The sequence below is a fragment of the Rhinoraja longicauda genome, chromosome 24 (assembly GCF_053455715.1).
Source record: "Rhinoraja longicauda isolate Sanriku21f chromosome 24, sRhiLon1.1, whole genome shotgun sequence".
Classification (NCBI taxonomy): domain Eukaryota; kingdom Metazoa; phylum Chordata; class Chondrichthyes; order Rajiformes; family Arhynchobatidae; genus Rhinoraja; species Rhinoraja longicauda.
The window spans coordinates 17906274-17920188 of NC_135976.1; positions in this window are offsets into that span (position 1 = coordinate 17906274).

The window sequence follows — 13915 nt, forward strand, 5'->3', positions numbered from 1 at the left end:
CCACCACCCTCAATGTAAAAGAACGTGACCCACACATCAATATACGAAAACTCTCGTTTGTTTCTTCCTGAACTATAGTCAAAACGGTACACGATAGCGTGACAATTTTAGGCCCACCTTACTCACCATTGTCCCTTTGGTGCTAATGGAAGAAGTTTCATTGAAATCGGTGTTATATTTTTAAAGTTATTCATATTTTAAAGTATAAATCTATCTCCTAGGGAGGGAGGGGGGTGGGAGGGAGGGAGGGGGGTGAAGGGAGGGTGGGGGTTGAAGGGAGGGGGGATAAGGAGGTGTTGAGGGGGATGGGGGGGGGGAGGGGAGGGGAGGAGGGATGGTGGGAGGGGGGAGAGGGGAGGGGGAGGGATGGTGGGGGGAGGGGAGGGGGGGAGGGAGGGGGAGAAGGATGGGAGAGGGTGAGGGGGGGGAGAGGGTAGGGGGGAGGGGGGAGGAGAGGGTGCTGCACCAATGCAGGAGAGGTTTGGGCCCAACGGGTCCTCTTGGTCTAGTCTCCTTTAAAATTTGGTCCTCTCATCTTAAAGCTGTGTCCTCTAGTCTTTGCACTTCCCACTCTGGGGAAAAAAAGTTCAGACTTCCCTGAAGGTTCTGAAAAAAGGGTCTTGACCCGAAAAGTCACCTATCCATGTTCTCCAGAGATGCTGCCTGACCTGCTGAGTTACTCCAGCACTTTGTGTCCTTTTCTGACTGTCTACCCCACCTATGCTTGTCATGATTTTATATACTTCCATCAAGTCTCCCAGCAGTCTCTGACGTTCCAGAGAGGAGAAAAAAATCAACACCTCCTTATACAGTAGGTAATACCCTCTAATTCAGGCAGCTTTCTGGTAAATCTCTTCAGTACCTTCTCCACATCTTTCCTGTCATCTTCCAATAATATTCTAACAAGCCATTTTTCGGAGATAATTTACCTCATACAATATCTTCAAATGTCATGCTCACTATAGTGATACTATCTTAGTCTGACCCCTCCTGGAAAACACAAGGTTGACATTTAAAATTAGAATGAAATGACAAAGGCTGCATTTTTCCAACCGTAAGAAATACAAGTCATTTCACGAAACATTTTATTTGTGGATAAACTGAATTTCTGAAATAGTCTTCCTGGTGGTGAATCTGTGGAATTCAATGCTGTGGAGGCCAAGTCAATGGATAATTTTAAGGTGGATTTTGATGAGTAATGTTGTCAGGGGTTAAGGGGAGAAGGCAGGAGAATGGGGTTGAAAGGGAATGATGGATCTGCCATGATTTAAGGTGGATTAGACTTGATGGGCCGAATGGCCGAATTCTGCTCCTAAAACCTATGAACTTATAATGGGAATACTTCATTTATTTATCTATCTCTCTATATATTCTGAGGACATGGACTTAGCTGGCAATGATGACACATAAAGTCCACCCCTAATTGAGCTCCTACTGAGGCAATTAAAGGACAAGCTCTTTGGTGTGTCTGGGGTTACTTATCGGTCAGACTGGGAAAAGATGCCACACCTTGAATCAATCCGAAGAAGGGTCCTGACCCAAAACATCGCCTATCCATGGTCTCCAAAGATACTGCCTGACCTGCTTACTCCAGAACTTTGTGTCTTTTTCTGGGAAAAGAAGGGAAGATGGGTTGAATGGCCTAATTCTGCCTCTAGAACATATGAACATGAACTAAACTGCATGAAAACCTACCATTGCGATGCCATTTCCTTTGCAGCTAGATAGATTGTTTTTTCTTTTGATTCTAGAAAAGTTTAGACCATTTTTGTAAAATAATTGACGACAAGAAAATTTTAAAAGCATTTTTGCAACTCTGACGTCAAGTGATGTATGGAAGTCCATTTGTTAGAGCAAACAGACAAATCACGTCAGGCAGAGGTCTGTTTACATTCATGTTTGTCTGATATATTGTTACTTGGCCATTGAAGTGGTTTGAAATTCATGGAATGCAGGCTATAAATAACTCAAGAGTGTAGTGTTAGCCAATTGCCATGAGGCATGTACATATATTGCTTAGACATACTGTAGGCTTCAATGCTTTTCAATTCCAGGATATTGTTATATGGTCTTAATGGGTCTGTTCTATAGAGAGCGTCATCTCAAAGCCTAAAGGTGCTATTTTGTCATAGTGACAGACGTCATAGTGACAAAACACACCACAGAGATTTTATAAAAACAAAAAGTCCAATACGTAGTATTCAATAATGTAAATGTTGGATATTCAATTCAATAATGTAAATATTGGATATCAGAAATGCCCAACATTTTCATGAGTTCATAAGTTCCAGGAACAGAACTAGGCCATTCGGCCCATCAAGTCTACTCCGCCATTCAATCAGGAGTGATATATCTCTCCCTCTTATCTCCATTCTCCTGCCTTGTCCACATAACCCCTGAGACCCTTATTAATCAAGAATCTGTCAATCTCCACCTTAACTTGGCCTCCACAGCCGTCTTAACTTGGCCTCCATAGCCGTCTGTGGCAATGAATTTCACAGATTCACCACCCTCGGTCTCAAGAAATTTCTCATTTTCTTTCCAAAGCTACGATCTTTTATTCGTCTGGTCCGAGACTCTCCCACTAATGGAAACATCCTCTCTGCATTTATTCTTATCCAGCCCTTTCATTTTGGGCAAAATTACAAATCGAACTTTGCATCAAGAAAACTCCAGACAAATCTTATACCAATCTATTATTGTGATGCGGTAACTGCTAAAAAATGGAACAATTTTGGCAGCGAGAATAATTTGCAATCATGTATCACCGCATGCAAATACTGGACGATTTCTAACACTTTTAACTACTCGTACAATCCAACTTTATGGTGTTTAACTGGTGTAGAATGCGGAGAATGTTTGCATATCTAATAAAAGTCACTGCTTTCCAAGAAGTAATTTGTCATCTGAAGTGAAGTGAGATTCTAACAATTTGATAGATACCATTTCGATGAATTTAACATTATTGCTTGTGTGTGAGTGATAAAGAAGGCTTCTCTCATGCTGAGAGCTGACAGGATAAGTGTTATAAATTATTTGAACCGTATGCATTAATCTACCATTCTATGGATGGAGAGATTTTGTAACTCTTTCTCCACTTGAATGATAAAAATCAACCTGAAAAATAATAAAGTTATTTTTTAAACCATATTTCCACCTGTTTGATTAATGTGCAGTTCTCCACTTTATAAATATAGAGTCATACAGCATGGTTTAGTTAGTTAGTTAGTTTAGTTTATCGTCTCTTGTACCGTGTACTAGATACAGTGAAAAGCACTCATTGTGTGCAGCCCAGTTGGTGGAAAGACAACACATCATTACGATCGGGACATCCACAGTGTACAGGTACTGTATCAACTCATCCATGCTGACTCATCTAAGCAGGTCCCATTTGCCTGTGTTTGTCCCATATCCTTCTAGACCTCTCCTGTCCATATACCTGTCCAAACTCTACCCCTGCGCCACTGTGCTGCCCATTTAGCATCCACTCCAAGGTCAATACTCACAGAGCTCTGGGTCTAATCACACTCACATGCTCAGTAGACATGCATGGGGTTCCTGGGCCAGGTTTCACCTCAAGCAGGCCTGTTTTGGATCACTTTACATTTATGAAGGGGCCTTTTGCCAGGAGTTTATTGGAACAGTCAAGTCTGGTGTTGATTCAGTGTAAAGATACACCGAGTCCAAGCCGACCATCGATCGCCCGCTCACACTGCTTCTGTTGTCCCACTTTCTCATCTCACTGTCTACACACTCGGGGGCAGTTTTACAGAGGGTCAATTAACTTACAAACTCGCACGCCTTTGGGGCATGGGAGGAAATCGGGAGAACCCCACGCGGTCACAGGGAGAACGTGCAAACTCTACGCATACGGCACCCCAGATGAGGGTTGAACCTGGGTCTCTGGCGCAGTGAGGGGAAAGGCAAAACCAGGGGTTTTAGCAGAACAGCAGGGCTGGAGTTTGGTCATCCCACTGAGGTGAAAGGTCATCGTGAGGCACGGATAAAGTCAACATTCCATTACTTTTTCTAATTTCTGACTCCTTGCTTCATGTACAAGACACACAAATCCATTTTAACAGCTCTCAACATTTATTTTTAAAAATCTGTTTTAAAAAATTCAAAATGAATAATTTAGGGCAGCACAGTGGTGGAACTACAGGACAGCGCCAGAGATCCAGGTTTGAACCTGACCTCAGGTGCTGTCTGTGTGGAGTCTGCACGTTAAACACATAAACAAATTGCAGTCCTCACAAGGAAACATGGTGGCACAGCTGGTAGAGCCGCTGCCTCACAGCGCCAGAGACGTAGGTCCGATCCTGACCTCAGGTGCTATCTGTGTGGAGTTTTCACGTTCTCACTGTGACCACGTTGGGTTTCCTCCAGGTGCTTTGAGTTCTACCCCCATTCCAAAGACATGCAGGTTTGACACATTTAACTGACCTGTAAATTGCCCCTAGTGTGTAGGGAGTGGATGAAAAAGTGGGTTAACATAGAACTTGTGTAAACAAGTGATCAATGATCGGTACGGACTTAGTTGGCCGAATGGCCTGTTTCCATTGCTGTATTGTGACTGCGTGGGTTTCCTCTGGGTACTCTGGTTTCCCCCCACATCCTAAAGACGTGCGGGTGTATAGGTCAATTGGTCTCTGTAAATTATCCCAAGTGCATAGTCTTTCCGCTGACTGGATAGCACGCTACAAAACGCTTTTCACTGTACCTCGGTGCACGTGACAATAAACTAAACTAAACTCGGGAGTGAATGAAAAAGTGGGTTAACATAGAACCAGTGTAAGCGGTGATCGATGGTTGGCATGGACTCGATTGGCCGAATGGCCTACTTCCATGCTGTATCGTTCAATGAATCAGACTCTCTCCATTTGCCTTCATGTGCGTCTACTCATAACATACGCCCATGTAAACGCACACATCCTACCTCTGCAGCGTGTTCTTTTAAAATAGATCACTTCAATAGCTTTTTTAGAACAATCTAATTTACGACTGTGTGACAACTTAGCAGTGATGTAAAGACTTAGGAACTTCTGGATGAGGACAATCGTCGATATAACTTGAGTAGTGAGATGAACCTATTAAGGAGATCATTGATCTCGGGGCTAATTCATGTAGTATGTAGTCATGGCCAAATGCAAACCCAAGTATACACACATCTATTTTTCTTTCTCTCAATATGGACATATTCCAACTCAAATTCCAACAAGTTTCTGTTTTAAATGTTTGAAATATCACCAACTGTTCTTGCTCCGTGCCGAGACTCGACTCGACTCCACACACAGGAAAGGAAGGAATGAGAAAACTAAACACACATCAACGTTGTTTAGAAATGAGATGGAAATCATTCTAAACTTTCGAGTAACTGAACAGAATTCCTAGAACTGTACTTCTGAAGCGCAATTAAATGCAGAAGCTATGCCGAGCTGAACATGAACCTAAAAAGGGTCAAAGACTTCAGTGTTTACAGGAGGAGTTTGGTCGGTTGCTATGGTTTCAGATAACTCATCTCAGTGTGTTCATGTCAGTTTTGCCCTGAAGATATTCCAAAGGAATTTACATCTGTTAAATTTTAAACATTGCTATTTTTAGCGCATTTCATTGTATTCATGATCGGCTTAAACGGAATTAATAGTAGGAATTATTTCACAGAGCCGGTGCAAATTTAAACCCAGTCATCATTTTTAGGAGTTCTGGAACGGTGCCTTAGGTTGCTTGAAGATTATGAGGTTTATTTTCAATGTGCCTTCTAACAGGCGTTGAAGAACAGACTCCCCTTGTAGGCTGGAGGCACAAGGAACTGCAGATGCTGGAGTCTTGAGCAAAAGACAATGTGTTGGAGGAACTCCATGGGTCATGCAGCGTCTGTGGAGGGAACAAACAGACAACACTTTGGGTAGGGCCATCTTCAGATTGACGTAAATAACCGCCACCTTGAGGCGCCATCATGCATTCTTTTCTGAATGCAAGTAAAGGCTACTGTGAAGAGTCCTCTCCAAAACTTTCCTTACCACTGGTGAGAGGCTCACTCGCATAGAACATAGAACATGTGGGCGGCACGGTGGACTAACGGTAGAGCTAGAATTAATTTTAACCGCGCTAGAGACCCGGGTTCTATCCTGACTACGGGTGCCGTCTGTACTGTGTTTGTACGTTCTCCCCGTGACCTGCGTGGGTTTTCTCCAAGATCTTCGGATTCCTCCCATGCTCCAAAGACGTGCATTAATTAATTAGTAATTGTAAATTAATTAGCTTGGTATAAATGTAAATTGTCCCTAGTGTGTGTAGGATAGTGTTAGTGTGCGGGGATCGTTGATTGGCGTGGACTCGGTGGGCTGAAGGGCCTGTTTCCCTGCTGTATCTCTAAATTAAACTAAACTAAAAAGGACCAGACCCAGGGTCAGCATTTGAGTGGCAGTGCCGCTGTCTTACAGCACAAGAGACCTGGGTTTGATCTTGAATACAGGTGCTGTCTGTGTGGAGTTTGTATGTTCTCCCCGTGACCACATGGGTTTTCTCCGGGTGCCCCGGTTTCCTCCCACAATCCAAAGGCATGCAGGTTTGTAGGTTAATTGGCTTTTGTGAATTGACCCCTAGTGTGTAGGATGTGAAAGTGGAATAACATAGAACCAGTGCATAGGAAGGAACTGCAGATGCTGGTTTATACAGAAGATAGACACAAAACGCTGGAGTAACTCAGCGGGTCAGGCAGCATTTCTGGAGAAAAGGAATAGGTGACATTTGGGATCGAGACCCTTCTTCAGAACTAGTGTGAATGGGTGATCAATGGTCGACGTGGGCTCGGTGGGCTGAAGGAAGGGCCTGTTTCTCTAAACTGCACCCCAGGTCTCTGGCGCTGTGAGGCAGTAGCTCTACCAACCACACCACTCTGCCGCCCTTAAGGGAAAAATAATTTCATGTGAACACCCTCCTTATATAGATGGAAATGTAAAATTAACTGAGCATTCTGCTTCCAAACACTGGGACTGTGTGGCATAATCTGTTCTTATGATGTTGTCCTTTAAAAATACCTGATAAGGAACACCCTGCCTAATGGAAAAATTGAAACTGCTTTCTATCTTTGCTCATTGGCATCATTCCTCTTAATGGAAGAATTTCACTTTGAGAATTCCATTGAAGACAGAGAAGGCTTCTCTGTCAGGATTACGCATTTCACCATGTTTACATCTTTAATTGGTTATGCCCTGTCCTGTGCTGTCTCAGAGACTGCCAGAGTGACTCTAACACCCTGCTAACCAATGATTTATTGGACAAAGTCGAAAACCCTTTTAGATTTTAAACTGCAATTTGAAGTATGTTGGATTCATTTCAATTTCCATTTAAATTTTTCACTTAACAGGAATTTACCTTAAAGGGAATTGATTGCACTGAGCTAAGAGACTGTCTAAAGATTTTCTTGTTCTCAAAAACATTTTGCTTGCCATGGGTTTTTCTACAAGGGAGGAACAGTTGGGAGATTTGCTTTTAGTTGGAAATGAAATCATTTTTCATTCTACTAATAGTCTATTGACATTTCTCTTCATTCAAAGCACAGTAAAGCTTTTGGTCAAAGTACATTTAATGGTGAATGATGTAAAATTCAGCCTGTATACAAATTATATTGTACATAAAAAAGGTTCCTGTATCTGCTTTAGAAGGGTACAGACACCATTTTTAACCAATGAGTGGATAAAAATTAATTAAAATATTCCACTGTATTTTGAGATAAAATAACAGGGTGGTGCAGTAGTGCAGCTGATAGAGCTGCTGTCTCACAGAACCAGAGACCCCTGGTTTGATCCTGACCTCGGCTGCTGTCTGTGTGGAGTTTGCATGTTCTCCCTGTGATTGCTTGGGTGTCATACAATGATAGAGTCATAGAGCTCAGAAACTGGCTCTTCAGCCCAACATGTCCATGTCAGCCAAGGTGCCCCATCTATATTAGTCCCACCTGCCTGCATTTGGCTCATATCCCTCTAAACTGTTCCTATCTATGTACCTGTCCAAGTGCCATTCAAATGTCATTATAGTAACTGCCTCAACTACCCCCTCTGGAAGCTCGATCCATATACCCACCACCCTCTGAGTAAATAAGTTGCCCCTCAGCTTCATTAAATCTTGTCCCTCTCACCTTAGACAGATGTCTTCTTGTTTCTCCTGTCCGGAAGAAAATACTCTGGGCGTTCAAAGTTTCCTCCCACATCACAAAGATGTACGGGTTTGTAGGTTATGATAATGCTGATTGTTGGTCAGCAACAGACTCGATAGGCCGAAGGGCCTCTTTCCGCACTGTATCTCTAAAGTCTCTGAAATCTCTAAATCTAAAATCTACACTTTGTCAATTCTCCAGCCTCACAATTTGCAATGCTCTTATCCTTGTGTCTCACACCTTGTGTGTGATCATCTCTGGCCTTTGTCCAACCATCTGCCAATCAAACCCCCCATCGCCTGTGTTCACCTATGACCTGCCCTGCTTTGTCCTGCCCCTCCCCTCTTCTAGGTTTCTTTCGCCCCCACCTCTACAATCAGTCTGAAGACCGGAAACGCCACCTTGCCATGCTCTCCAGAGATGCTGCCTGACCCACTGAGTTACTCCAGCATCTCGTGTCTTTCCTTGGTAAACCAGCATCTGCAGTTCCTTGTTTCTACAGTGTCAATGGGTGATCGATGGGTGGCATGGAATCGGTGGCCTGTTCCCATGCCGTATCTTTCAATCGTAAAGAATAGTGGAGGTGGATAGGTAAATGATAACTCAAGGAGACGGAAGGTTAGGGCAGGGAAACAGGAGTACAGAGGTGAACTTGCATCAAGATTAACCATGATATTGTAAATGGTGGCGTAGGCTTGAAGGGCTGAATGGCCTACTGCCTGAAGGTTTAGGTTTAGCTTTATTATTGTCACATGCACCGAGGTACAGTGAAAAGATTTGTTTGCATGCTATCCAATCAGATCAGATATACCAGACATAAATACAATCAAGTACAATAGATGGACACAAAATGCCAGAGTAACTCAGCAGGACAGGCAGCATCTCTGGAGAGAAGGAATGGGTGATGCTTTGGGTCGAGACCCTTCCTCCAGTACAATAGATAGAGCGAATGGGATGATAGAGTGCAGAATATAGTTCCCAGCATTACACACATCAGTTCCGTAGGCAAAGTTCATTGTCTGCAATGGGGGGTAGAGGTGAATCGGACAGGACTCCAGCTTAAGGAAGGACCATTCAGAAGCCTGATAACAGAGAGGAAAAAGCTGTTCCTGAATCTGGTGGTGCGCGCTTTCAAGCTTCTGTACCTTCTGCCCAACGGGATTAGGAAGAAGGATGGTACGTCTTTGATTCTGTTGGCTGCTTTTCCAAGGCAACGTGAAGTATTGATGGAGTCACTGGTGGGAAGGAAATAAAATGGCTAGTGAATAATATATCTTTGATTATAACTGCAGTTAATTCTGGCAGCAGTGAGAGGCAGTAGTTTTATTTCCGACAACTATGCACCAGAGATACCATCTGATTTTGGCCGCCAGGCATCTTTTAAAATCTGCCCAGCTGAGTCGCCACAGATAAATGGGGGAGCGATTTCGCCAGGCATGATGGAAGAGAACCACTAGGAAGCAATTCACTTTGGCTCTTAATTAAGATGTCTTTAACATTCACAATGCCACGGATTGTAATCCTATGACTTCCGAAACTCAAAGACAGTATCACTAATGAAAAGCAAACAGGAGCAGATGCTGGAATAACATTCACTCTTTTTCTGTTTATATTGTAGGACGTGTTGAGCATTGCCAGCATTTTGTTTTTTTTTAAAATAAGACAACACTGTGGGGTTGTAGTGGAGTGGCTGCCTCACAGCACCCGGGACCCAGGTTCGATCCTGACTACGGGTGCTATCTCTATGGAGTTTGCACATTCTCCCTGTGACCGCGTGGGTTTTCTCTGGGTGCTCCGGTTTCCTCCCACATTCCAAAGACGTGCAGGCTTGTAGGTTAATTGGTCTCTGTAAATTGTCTCTAGTCTGCAGGGTAGAACTTGTGTATGGGTGATTGCTGGTCGGCCTGGATTCGAAGGGCTGAAGGGCCTGTTTCCACGCAGCATCTCTAAACCACAAAACTAAACACTCTCCATTCCCTTCAGCTCAAATCATTAGCAGTAAGTGTTACTTATTATTGTTGTTTGAAGTGACCTTTCAAGATAGTTTTAAAATGCACATTTGAGTAAACTGACTGATCAATATGACTAGTCATTTCTCATTTTGTTTCTCACAATAGCATGTTACTGTAAAGTAACAATATTTCCGTAAATGGGCAAGAAATATCATTCAGTCATGATCAGAGTACATTTTGCTGATGTAGGTTTAGGTTTAGAGTTAGGTTTGGGTGTATTATTGTCACATGCCCCGAGGTACAGTGAAAAAGACACAAAGTGCTGGAGTAACTCGGCGGGTCAGGCAGCATCTCTGGAGAACATGGATAGGTAACGTTTCGGGTTCGTACCTTTCTACATTTGTCCCGCCCCCTCCCCTGACATCAGTCTGAAGAAGGGTCTTGACCCGAAAGGTCACCCATTCCTTCCCTCCCGTGATGCTGCCTGACCCGCTGAGTTACTCCAGCATTTTGTATCTACCTTCGATTTAAACCAGCATCTGCAGTTTTTCTCCCTTCCTCAGGCAGGGAGGTTGCCTGGTGGGCCCATTGTTGGCCAGGGAAGGTGTGATCTGAAGAGGGATACAATGTGGTGAACAGTGGAACTGGTTAAACGACTAGGATGGAGAAAGGGGGCAAGAGGGGAGGGGAGGAGGGGAGTGTAAGTTGATGCTACTTAAAATGAGAACATTCAACAGTCACGTACCACTGGGTTGTACGCTGCCCAAGCGAAATATGAGGTGCTGTTCCTCCAATTTACGTGTGGCCTCACTGTGGTAATGGAGAACACAACCATTTTGGTGTTCTACATTCAATTTCTTCAGTAAAAGTAGAAGTCTGAAGAAGGGTCTCGACGCAAAACGTCACCCATTCCTTCTCTCCCGAGGTGTTGCCTGACCCGCTGAGTTACTCCAGCATTTTGTGTCTACCTTCAATTTTAACCAGCATCTGCAGGTTTTTTTCCTACACTAGAAACAAAGAACTGCATACCAAAGATCGACACAAGGTGCTGGAGTAGCGCTTAGCACTGAGATCTGAAGAAGAGTCCCGACCCGAAACCTCACCCATCCATTTGCTCCAGAGATGCTGTCTGACCCATTGAGTTACTCCAGCAGTTTGTGTCTATACTTCAGTAAAAGTCTCCATGTCAGCTACTTCTTTGGTCATTTGGGTGGCACGGTGGCATATCGATAGAGTTGCTGCCTTACAGCGCCGGAGACCTGGGTTCTGTCCTGACTACGGGTGCGGTCTGTACGGAGTTTGTACGTACTCCCTGTGACCAAGTGGGTTTTCCTCGGGTGCTCCGGTTTCATCCCACACTTCAAAGACGTACAGGTTTTTAGGTTAGATATATACAAAATGCTAGAGTAACACAGCAGGTCAGGCAACATCTCTGGAGAAAAAGAAAAGGAGACTGTTCAGACTGTTCCGACCCAAAATTCATCTATTCCTGTTCTCCAGAGACGCTGCCTGACCCACTGTGTTGGTTCAGCATTTTGTGTCTGTCCTCGGTGTAAACCAGCATCTACAGTTCCTTCCTTGACAGATTTTGTAGGGTCAATTGGCTTCTGTAAAAAATGTAATTGTCCTGAGAATGTGTAGGATAGCGCTAGTGTACTGGGTGATCGCTGGTCGGCGTGGATTCGGTGGGCCGAAGGGCCTGTTTCTATGCTGTATCTCCAAAACTAAAAGCTAACACTAAGCCTCAACAATGGCAGCTTCCTCTCACTGTGAAGTGAGTCTGTGCGGTTCGAGCTAATTATTAACTGACATCTCCTCATTTTCTGTCCCTGTCGGACCACCATGGACACTTACTCTGAGGCACGGTGCCGTACGCTCATTGAAGCTGGACCGTACAAGATCAAAGGCTCCATCCCCTCACACCCCAGGTGGCTATTTCATGCTCAGTGTGAGGAGTCAGAGTGTCTGCTACTGGTCTTCCAAACAAAGCCAGTGCAATTGCAGACTTTACTACCTGTTGTTCTGCAGAATTCCTGTCAATGAGCACAGGATAGTGAAGTAATTTCTTCATTGACAAGTGATTACCAGAGGCACACGGATGCAAGGGGCCAACAGCTGCTAATTTACACTTCAGTCAAGCACCAAAGTTCCCCGGACTCAGCTTTTGGTCATTTAGCGAGTGAATGATGAGGACCTGATATTTTCTTGTTTGCTTGTTTGTTACAGGACCAATGAGAGATAGGAGACGAAACCCGAGATTGCAAGGTGTAGACTTTAGATTTTATAGATACAGGGCGGAAGCGGGCCCTTTGGCTCACTGAGCCCACACCGAACAGCGGTCACCCCGTACACCAGCACTGTCCTATGATACGATACGATACGATAAAACTTTATTCATCCCGGAGGGAAATTGGTCTGCCGCCACTCACAACACACAAGGTACCCAAAGACTTGAAATGAAAAGTGAAAACAAAAAGAAAAAGACATTCTACTGTTGTCGTGCGCACAGCGCCTTCGCCGGAACAAACGAACCAACAAACAAACAAATACAGACTTATCCCCTGGACAGAGGATTCCAAACTAGAGTGCCCCCCCCTCCCCCCCACCGAGTCCCCCTTTGTCCTCCCACCGTTCCTCACAGCGGTCCCCAATGCCAGGTCCCCATTGTCTTCCCCTCCCCCACTCATGCTCATCGACCGCAAAGCCACATCGCCAATGAGGCTCCCATTGCCTCCGAGGCCCATGTTGCCGCCAAGGCCCCACTGTCACCAAGGCTCCCGCTGTCGCCGAGGCTCCCGCTGTCGCCGAGGCTCCCGCTGTCGCCGAGGCTCCCGCTGTCCCCGAGGCTCCCGCTGTCCCCGAGGCTCCCGCTGTCGCCGAGGCTCCCGCTGTCGCCGAGGCTCCCTCTGTCGCCGAGGCTCCCACTGTCGCCGAGGCTCCCACTGTCGCCGAGGCTCCCACTGTCGCCGAGGCTCCCACTGTCGCCGAGGCTCCCACTGTCGCTGAGGCTCCCTGCCGCCGAGTCGCCCGCTGCTACTGCCAAGGCTCTCATCGCCGCCACCGCTGAGGCTCCTTCGGCCCAGACAGACCTCGCCACCTGACTTCACCACAGTCCCCTGGGAGGTCTTCAGTTGTCGTTCTGGTCGTCGGCGGCGTGGTTATTCGGCAGTGTTGATCGGGCCCTCGCGTCTCTCCGGGACACTCCCGCGGCGCGTGGCTCCCCGGGACACACGAGCGATAGGTTTTCCAATTGTACCGAAGCCAATTAAGCTACAAATCTGTACGCCTTTGGATTACTTTACTTTTAGGACTTTACTTTAGAGTACTTTGAAATACAGCATGGAAAACGTGCCCTTCGGCCCACTGGGTCCGTGCCGACCAGCGATCACCCAATACACGAGCACTATCCTACACACCAATTTACAATATTTTAGCCCAAAGCCAATTAACCTCCAAATCCACACGTCTTTGCAATGTGGGAGGAAACCGGAGCACCCAGAGAAAATCCATGTGGCCACAGGGAGAACGTAAATCTCTGTAAAGACAGCACCCGTAGTCAGGGATCGAACCCGGGTCTCTGGCGCTGTAAGGCAGCAACTCTACCGCTGCGCCACCGAGACCCATTGTAGGCTAGCATTTAAAAATCAGTAATACCAGGTAACCAGACCATAATAGTGCAAAATTAAAATCTGTAGTGCAACCAAAATAAAGTCCACTGTAGATCATAGAGGCACAGGGAGCTGCAGATGCTAGTTTACAATAAAAGACACAAAGTGCTGGAGTAACTCTGCAGGTCAGCAGGTAT